This window comes from Cotesia glomerata, unplaced genomic scaffold (genome assembly GCF_020080835.1).
Source record: "Cotesia glomerata isolate CgM1 unplaced genomic scaffold, MPM_Cglom_v2.3 scaffold_13, whole genome shotgun sequence".
In the NCBI taxonomy this organism is placed as follows: domain Eukaryota; kingdom Metazoa; phylum Arthropoda; class Insecta; order Hymenoptera; family Braconidae; genus Cotesia; species Cotesia glomerata.
The window spans coordinates 106452-115313 of NW_025401664.1; positions in this window are offsets into that span (position 1 = coordinate 106452).

Sequence of the window (8862 nt, forward strand, 5' to 3'; positions counted from 1 at the left end):
AATTTAACAAAAGTTATTATTTAATAAAGCAAAATTTTATTTATTTATGGTTCACAAGTCACAGTAGTCACATAGTGAACTGCTAAGTTGCTAAATATAATTATTGTATTTCATCAATTATGATCTCATCGTCATTACCATTGTTGTCATTTTTTAGATTCTGCCATTATTTAATCTAAAAATTAGTTAATCAGTTTACGAAAATTATATAAAGAACTTTAATATCGATGTTCTAATTAGCAAATTGTCTAAGTCCATTTTTGAAAATCTTCCATTTATTCGAAAAAACAATTAGTTAAAAATTGATTATCACTTTAAAAAACCATTTAATGGTCATGGGCTCTTATGGAAGTCGATGCAATCGCCACCTGGATTTCAAAAATGTAACTACTCAAAACGGGCCGCAAAATACATTGGAGACATTTACCAATCCCTACTCCGCTGGAGAAAGTATACTTCGAATCACGCGTGGTAGGGATAAGAAAAAGATGGCGCGTAACGGAAAAATGTGACGCGTAACGAAAAAATGTTACACTAAATTTTTTTCCAACCTCGATAAAGAAGTTTCACTTCAAAAATAATTTGTTAAACACTTAAAATATAGTTCAAAAACAATTATTTAGTTTAACATAGTAAATAAATTGATCAAAAATAGTCTTTCGTGGACGTTCGTGTGTCTGTGTTTACGGATCCGTGTATGTGGCAAGGAAATTGGTCGAAAAAATTATCTTACCGGAATAATTTTTTTTTAATCATCTAAAATATCGCAAGGCGATGTTTTTCAATTAACATCACCATTTAATTCATTATCGTTTAATTATTATTAATAATAAACCAAAATCCGACTGTGTATTTGTAAATCTATATTTATATACAATATGATGACTAGACTTAAGGTTGTTCGGACACTAATGCACTTGTGAAGATCAAAAGCTAATTTTTTGATATGTTATGAATTGCTATCTCATACGTTTAAATTAATTTTTTGGATTAGATCTCGCGAAGGGTTTTCCTTTAATAAATTATTAAAAAATTGAAATTTGACATGTAGCCAATAGAGACGATCCCAGTCCAAGTATACCTGAGGTACTAGTGAAAAAAATCCTGTTTATGCTAGAGTCTGGATTTAGTACTTTATTCGATCTAGGCGTCGGTTTTATGCCTTAGACTGCTCGGCTATACTGATCGGTAAATATAATAAGTTGATATAATTTTTGTTAAATTAATTACAATAAAATAATATTCATTAAGTTGTCATTGTATAAGCAATGAAAAAAAAAAATAGCTGTTTTATGCTTTTGAGCTCTTCGAGCTCAAAAGTCTTATCAAAGTTCGATGAAACACAATTTTTATAATTTTCAAACTGTTATAATTTTCGAATGAATCAACCGAATTTCACGTGGTTGGCGACAATCGATGTACTTTTTTGAGCTCTATAAAAAAGTAGCTATTTTAAGCTTTTGAGCTCTTCGAGCTCAAAAGTCTTATCAAGATTTGATAAAACACGATTTATTCAATTTTCAAACTGCTATAACTTTTGAATAAATGAACCGATTTTCACGCGGTTGGCAGCAATCGACGCAGTTTTTGAAGCTCCATGAAAAATTTTTAACTTTAAATCGATCGAGCCATGAATTTCGAAGTTATTACAAAAAAACACTTTTTTCGATTTTTTTCGACAACGATATCTCACGAACGCATCAACCGATTCTAACGTTTTTGGTGGCGATCGATGGGGGTTTTCAAGGTTAAGAGCTGATTAGATTTTGAGACCGATCGGTTCAGCCAATTCGGAGATATTTAAAAAAAATTAAAAAAAAACAACTTTTTTTTTTCACATTTTTTGGATTTTCTCGAAATCTACCGGTTCGAATCGGTTCAAATTTTCAGGAAATCTAAGTTTAGTGAAGCTCTTTCGAATGCCACCAACCGCGATGAAATCGGTCAAGTCGTTCAAAAGTTACAAGAGGTTTACATACACACACACACACACACATCCACACACACACACACACACACACACACACACACACACACACACACACACACACACACACACACACACACACACACACACACACACACACATACACACACACATCCATACAGACGTACGGACATCATCGTAAAAATAGTCAGGGAAGCTTCCTGTGACCTTCAAACGTCGAGATTTGATGAAAACTCGATTTTTGTAAAACGGGGTGAAAACAATATCTTCCCGATTTTTGAAAATCTGAGATTTTTAGCGGGAAGTTAAAAATTTAGGGGTGGACTACCCCTAACATTTAGGGGGATGAAAAATAGATGTTGGCCGATTCTCATAGATACCGGATAAGCACAAAAAATTTCATCAAAATCGGTCAAGCCGTTTCGGAGGAGTATGGCAACGAAAACTGTGACACGAGAATTTTATATATTAGACTAGATATATATATATATATATATATATATATAAGTAACGTGGTGGAATTACGACGCACGCGCACTGCACTCGTCCACTCTACTTGACTCTCCTTAACTCTCCCCACTCTTTTAAATATATAAGGCTTGCTCGGCTTGCTATACAAGCGATTCCCCCACTCGCCTACTCTAAACTTTCACTCAATGCTTCTCCTCTAGCGCTACTTCCCCTTTTCCGCCTCAAATCGTTCAATTTTACCCTCCGTAAAGAAGTTTCACTTCAAAAGTTTTTTTCGAAAAACGTTTTTGAGGCTTTTCCACTCTACCTGGTGCGGACTACCACAGGTAAGTGAACTCGATCTCTTACGAGAAAAGGCGACTCTCCACCTGGAGGCCTTCAGCCAAAAGGTGGCAACCACAGCCGATTAGGTGGGGCGAGGTGGATTTTATTTACTCTCCCCTTGGGAATCGCGAAGTAGGACCTGCGGGGCGGCACTAGTCACCCGTCAGGAAGCCGGCACTAGAGGGCCGACGGAAGGGAATTAGCGACGCGTTTTTGTAAACAACGGGAGTATGATATTACCGAAGTCAGTAATGATATTAGTAAACGCCGGGTATATATGGGTTTTGTTTAATTAATCGCCGTTATTGTAAAATGTATAAATTCAATGTTTTGTTTATTAGAATAAAGAGGTTCTGTTTTTGATAAATATAATCAAATTTTCGAGTTTAATTAATTTAGATTTACCCTCGTTAGAATCCTGGACACCGGCGAGCTTAAATCGAGCCGGGGGTAAAAATACGTCAAAAAGTACCCGTTACAAAGTCTATTGCTTCGGTAGAGGGGAAGATGGATAAGTTGAGTCTTGATTATAACTTGCTGAAGACTACTGTTAAAGAGCTTGAGGAGCGTGTGGCTATCGTTGAAAAGGTACAGCCTAGTGTTCCTGCTGACCTCGCTGAAGAAATAAAGTGAGCTGCGCAGAAGGTGTGTGATGGTAGTCTGGAGTTGAGAACTCTCCAACTTGAATCTCAACTTTTGGCAGATGAGATAACAGTTGCTGGAATTCCTGAGAAACGGGGTGAGAAACTTACGGAGAAGGTTATGTTATTTTCCACTACTCTTGGAGTTCAGGTTACTGAAAATAATATTGTTAAATTGGAGCGACTTGGTAGAGCTGGTGCTGCGAATCGGAATGTACGAGTCAAGTTTGCCAATCAGAGATATGTCGATTATATCATGAAGAGTGTAAAGAGTAATCCCGTGAAGCTAGGTGCCATAATGCCTGCAGTGCAGGATCCAGATGTTCCGATTTATGTTCATAGGCGACATCCTCCTTCTCTTTATAAGCTTCGTTCTGACGTACGTAAGGCCTATCCCAATATCCAGGCTAAGAATGTTTGGATTTCGTATGCATCTGTCAATGTTCGATACGCAGGTGACAAAGCTCCGGTGAAACTGTAGCCTTCAACGGGAGTAGGTCCTTTGCGAGGTCTACTTGATTAACAGCGAGTGGTTCCCTCTATATCATCATCATCATAATCATCTAGGAGTGTGTCTAATATTGTTGTTGACACGTTGCGACCTCCGACAAATAAGAACTGTTTAAAAGTGTGTCATATAAATGCTCAATCACTAAGAAATGAGCGTCATTTTGAACTATTTAAAGAATATTTCCGAGTTAATAAGTATGATGTTATTGCTGTGTCTGAAACGTGGTTAAATCACTTGGTGTCTGATAAAATGATGTCTTTGCCATCATTTGTACTTCATCGTCATGATCGTCGTCTGCAGAGCAGTGGTGGAGTTGCTCTCTATGTTAGAGATGATCTAGTGTCTAAGTTTGTACTGTCGTCTGCAAATTTGAAAGATAAGCATCCAGAGTATCTGTTTATTGAAGTTTGCAGGTCGTCTAAAAAGCGAATCGTAATTGGAGTTGTTTACAAGCCCCCTAATACTGGCCATCTCGACGATTTAAAGAAGGATCTTGAAAATTTGGTTGCAACCTACAGAAACATGATTATTATAGGTGACTTCAACTCTGATTTGAGCTGCAGTAATTTTTACGGTGATCAGCTACGTAGACTATGTGTTGGTTTTAATCAACATATTGTTCCCTATTAAGTGACGCATCACCTGAAAAATTTTGATACCTGGATCGATGTCTGTATCGTCAATAATGCAGCAATGGTCCTGTTGTAACGGGTGTTTTATTTACCGCTCATTGGCCCCTAATTAATTTGAATAAAGAACAATCCAATAAACAAAATGATTCTAAATTAACAAGGGCGCCACCAGGATTTTTCAGCACGGTTCTTGGAACCGGAAACCAGAGCTGAGCTTATAATCTACAGGGAGAGAGAGTGGAGGAAGGTAATCTGGAATGAATAAACTTTTATTTAACAATATCCGGACTTTTATTACTAACAAATCAACTTTAACAAATTTGCTGACAATTCAGCTCACTTATAAACTAACAACTTATTACCTAGCGACGCGGAGAGTTGACTGCGAAATAAACGATATTTACAAACGACCCTTTTTCCAAACGACGATACAACGACTAGCTGGGATGTTCTAACGAATGGTCTCCCACAACCTGGTTACAACTAGTTGGGCTTTTTCAGAACGAACGGTCTCCCACACCTGCCTAAAACTAAACTTAATCCTGCAGTACCCTCCCTTGAGCGTCTATACTGCAGTTTTTATCTTACTACCGTGGTACCCCACTTGGCGTCTATACCACGACTTCTAACTTACTACCGTTGTACCCCACTTGGCGTCTATACAACGGCTTCTAACTACGTCGCGTTGTCCACTTGGCAAACACGCTCTAGAAATGCCTCACACAACCCACACGATCTTCACACACATAACCCACGCGTCTTTACACACACACTCTACTTAACTTTTATTTTTGACATAAAATTAAACCCCAAAATAACCACGTGGTTATAAAATAACCACGTGGAATTTTTCAATTTATAAATAATTAATAAAACAATTTATCTCAATGTAAAATAAATTCACGGAAAATTATCCACGAGTATCCAATCTTAATTGCGTCGAAGTTCAGAGCCCATTCTCAATAAATTATATTAAATAAATAATACTTTCTTGTAACAATTAATATTAAATAATAATAATTCAATTGTTCTTACTAACAAATTATCACGTAAAATAATTGCCAGGAATTTGCGCGCTCAAAATGGACGCCGATGTTCGTTAGTGCGTAGCAAGCCTTGACCTCGGTTATACGAGCGGCGCTTGCCCGATCGTGAGCTGCCGATTTGAATTATTCTCGGTGTTCAGAAATTAATTAATATTTTATTAATAAAGAATGAATTTATTTAAGCCAATCTAGGATGTTAATGATTATTAACTGGCCGAATCAATAATTTAATTTTTCACGACTCCTAACCCGAAGAGGTCTAGAACATTCCTCGGGTATAAAATCCCCCCCAAGAGGAATGCTCACAATGCTAACGAATCAAATCACTTAAAATAATTAATTATTATTGAGCAAATTATTATTTACAATTGAATTATCAAAATTTAATTAATAATGAGAAGTAGTAAAATTGATGAGCCGGGTATACGACCCCCTTGGCTCATCAAAAATGTGAAAGCCTCAATACCTGGTTAAATTTGTGCTGAGGAAACTCTTTGTTCAAAACTGGCTTCCTTCTTGAACTTTTTGGCTGCTGATGTTGTTGAACTGAGCACTGCACTACTTCTAACTCACCGCACCTACGCGATCAGCCAAGAAACCTCAGACTTACCCCTACTTAACGCTAATGGGTCCCGAAGACCGAGACGCGCCAGTACTGCGTCGAATAATTATCATGCGTGATCAGTTTTACCGATACAGGGTAAATTACCCTGTTACACTGTCTTCTGAGCAATCTGCCCAACCGTTCTTGTCTGATCATGATTTGATATCTGTTACATATAACTATAATGTAGAGGAGCAGAGATTGAGAAGTTTCACGTATCGGAGCTGGCACAGTATTGATGGTGATGTGTTGGCACACGGCTGTTTGATGGAGTCAACATTGAAGATATGGAATCACAAACGACTGTGGATGATATGAATACCTGGATTCATCAGCAATTTCCTCGGATTACTGACATTGCTGCTTGTAACAGGGTAATTTACCCTGCATCGGTAAAACCGATCACGCATGATAATTATTCGACGCAGCACTGGCGCGTCTCGGTCTTCGGGACCCATTAGCGTTAAGTGGGGGTAAGTCTGAGGTTTCTTGGCTGATCGCGTAGCTGCGGTGAGTTAGAAGTAGTGCAGTGCTCAGTTCAACAACATCAGCAGCCAAAAAGTCCAAGAAGGAAGCCAGTTTTGAACATAGAGTTTCCTCAGCACAAATTTAACCAGGTATTGAGACTTTCACATTTTTGATGAGCCAAGGGGGTCGTATACCCAGCTCATCAATTTCACTACTTCTCATTATTAATTAAATTTTGATAATTCAATTGTTTATAATAATTTGCTCAATAATAATTAATTATTTTAATTGATTTAATTCGTTAGCATTGTGAGCATTCCTCTTGGGGGATTTTATACCCGAGGAATGTTCTAGACCTCTTGGGTTTAGGAGTCGTGAGAAATTAAATTATTGATTCAGCCGGTTAATAATTATTAACATCCTAGATTGGCTTAAATAAATTCATTTTTATTAATAAAATATTAATTAATTTCTGGACACCGAGAATAATTCTAATCAGCAGCTTACGATCGGGCAAGCGCCGCTCGTATACCCGAGGTCAAAGCTTGCTACGCAGTTACCTACACCGGCGTCCATTTGAGCACGCTAATTTCTTTGTGAATTATACTACGCAGTAAATTGTATAATCAACAACTGGACCATTATTATAAATTATAACAATTAAATTATCATTTATTTATCATTATTTATTGATTTATAATGTTGTTTATTGGGAATTTATTTTATTTATTGAAAATTATTTATTGAGAAATCACGACGCAATTCCAGATTGTGATACCCGTGGATAATTTTTTGTAAATTTATTTTACATTGAGATAAATTGTTTTATTAATTATTTATAAATCGAAAAATTCCACGTGGTCATTTTATATATTGAACTCGGCCTCTTTGTAAAATGGATTTATAAAATTCTGGTGAAATAAATTAGACAAAGTAAAATAATTTAACGAAACAATTCATAAAATAAATTAAGTAAATTCAGGAAAAATTAATTTGTTAAATCTCGGAAGTAACCGAACATTGTTGGCAGATTATTAAGACCTCTCCCAGAGAGCATCCAAGTCAGAAAGACTTCTGGAAGAAGTCTTTTCAAAGACGTCCATAAGAAGTCTAAATATGATGTATTAACGATCTCATCAATCAGAACTCTTAATCAAGAAGTCGACAGGAAATCTTTTGACAAACTTTGTAAGACTTCTAAAATATGAGCTCTTCAAGTACTTACTGAACTCATAAGACATCAATAATATGAGCTTTTTAAGAGGTCTTTTTTCTGACTTCGTAAGATATCATGAATATGAACTCTTTCAGAGGTCTTTTTGCTGAGGTAGGATTAAATTGTATTGGCGCATGCGCTCAACGATATAAATTTTATTTTCATTTTTTATCTCTGTTTTAATATAACCTATAAGTGTATGGTACGTTTTCTGTTTACATTTAGCGTCGAATTGCAAAACTTTAATTTAGTGAAATCAATTAATTATTTATAACCAGTGATTTCGTAATTTGTAAATTAAAAGTTCTAAAAATAATGTAAGTGTATTATTCTTAGCTAATTAACATTTGTCTGTGTATGATATTTCATGTTTTTATCAGTGATAAATTTGACATATCATTCGATTTTAAAGTTAACGTATACATTTATCCAAAAAATAAACATAAATTATGATTTTTTTTTAATTTAAATTATTTTTTTCTCAAGATGTCTGAAAGAAAAAGATTCAGTGAACTGTCTAAGAGTCAGAAAAATCGACGATTGAAAAAACGCTGTGAACAGGCAATTTTGCAGACTGCACGTGCAAAAGCATCGGTTGATACTTCGTTTGATAATAATCCAGTTATTAATAACAGTGTAATGAACAATGATAATAATTATGACAGTGATAATTTCAATTTACAGTCGATTCATTTAGATAATACCGTAACCGATATCTCTTTAAATACTTACAGATAATAATGATAATTCTCATTGTACAACAACAACAACAACAACATCAACAGTAACAGCAACAACTATTACAACTTCTATCACTTATAATAATATTAATAATAATTGTGATATCGAAGTACCAATTCCTTTAACCAAACAATTAGCTCAATGGAAATGCGAATTTAACATTACTCAAGCTGGATCAAGTGCTTTACTAAAAATTATTAGAAATGTCGAGTCAATAGAAGAGTTAAAAAGTCTTTCAAATGACAGTCGTACCTTAATTG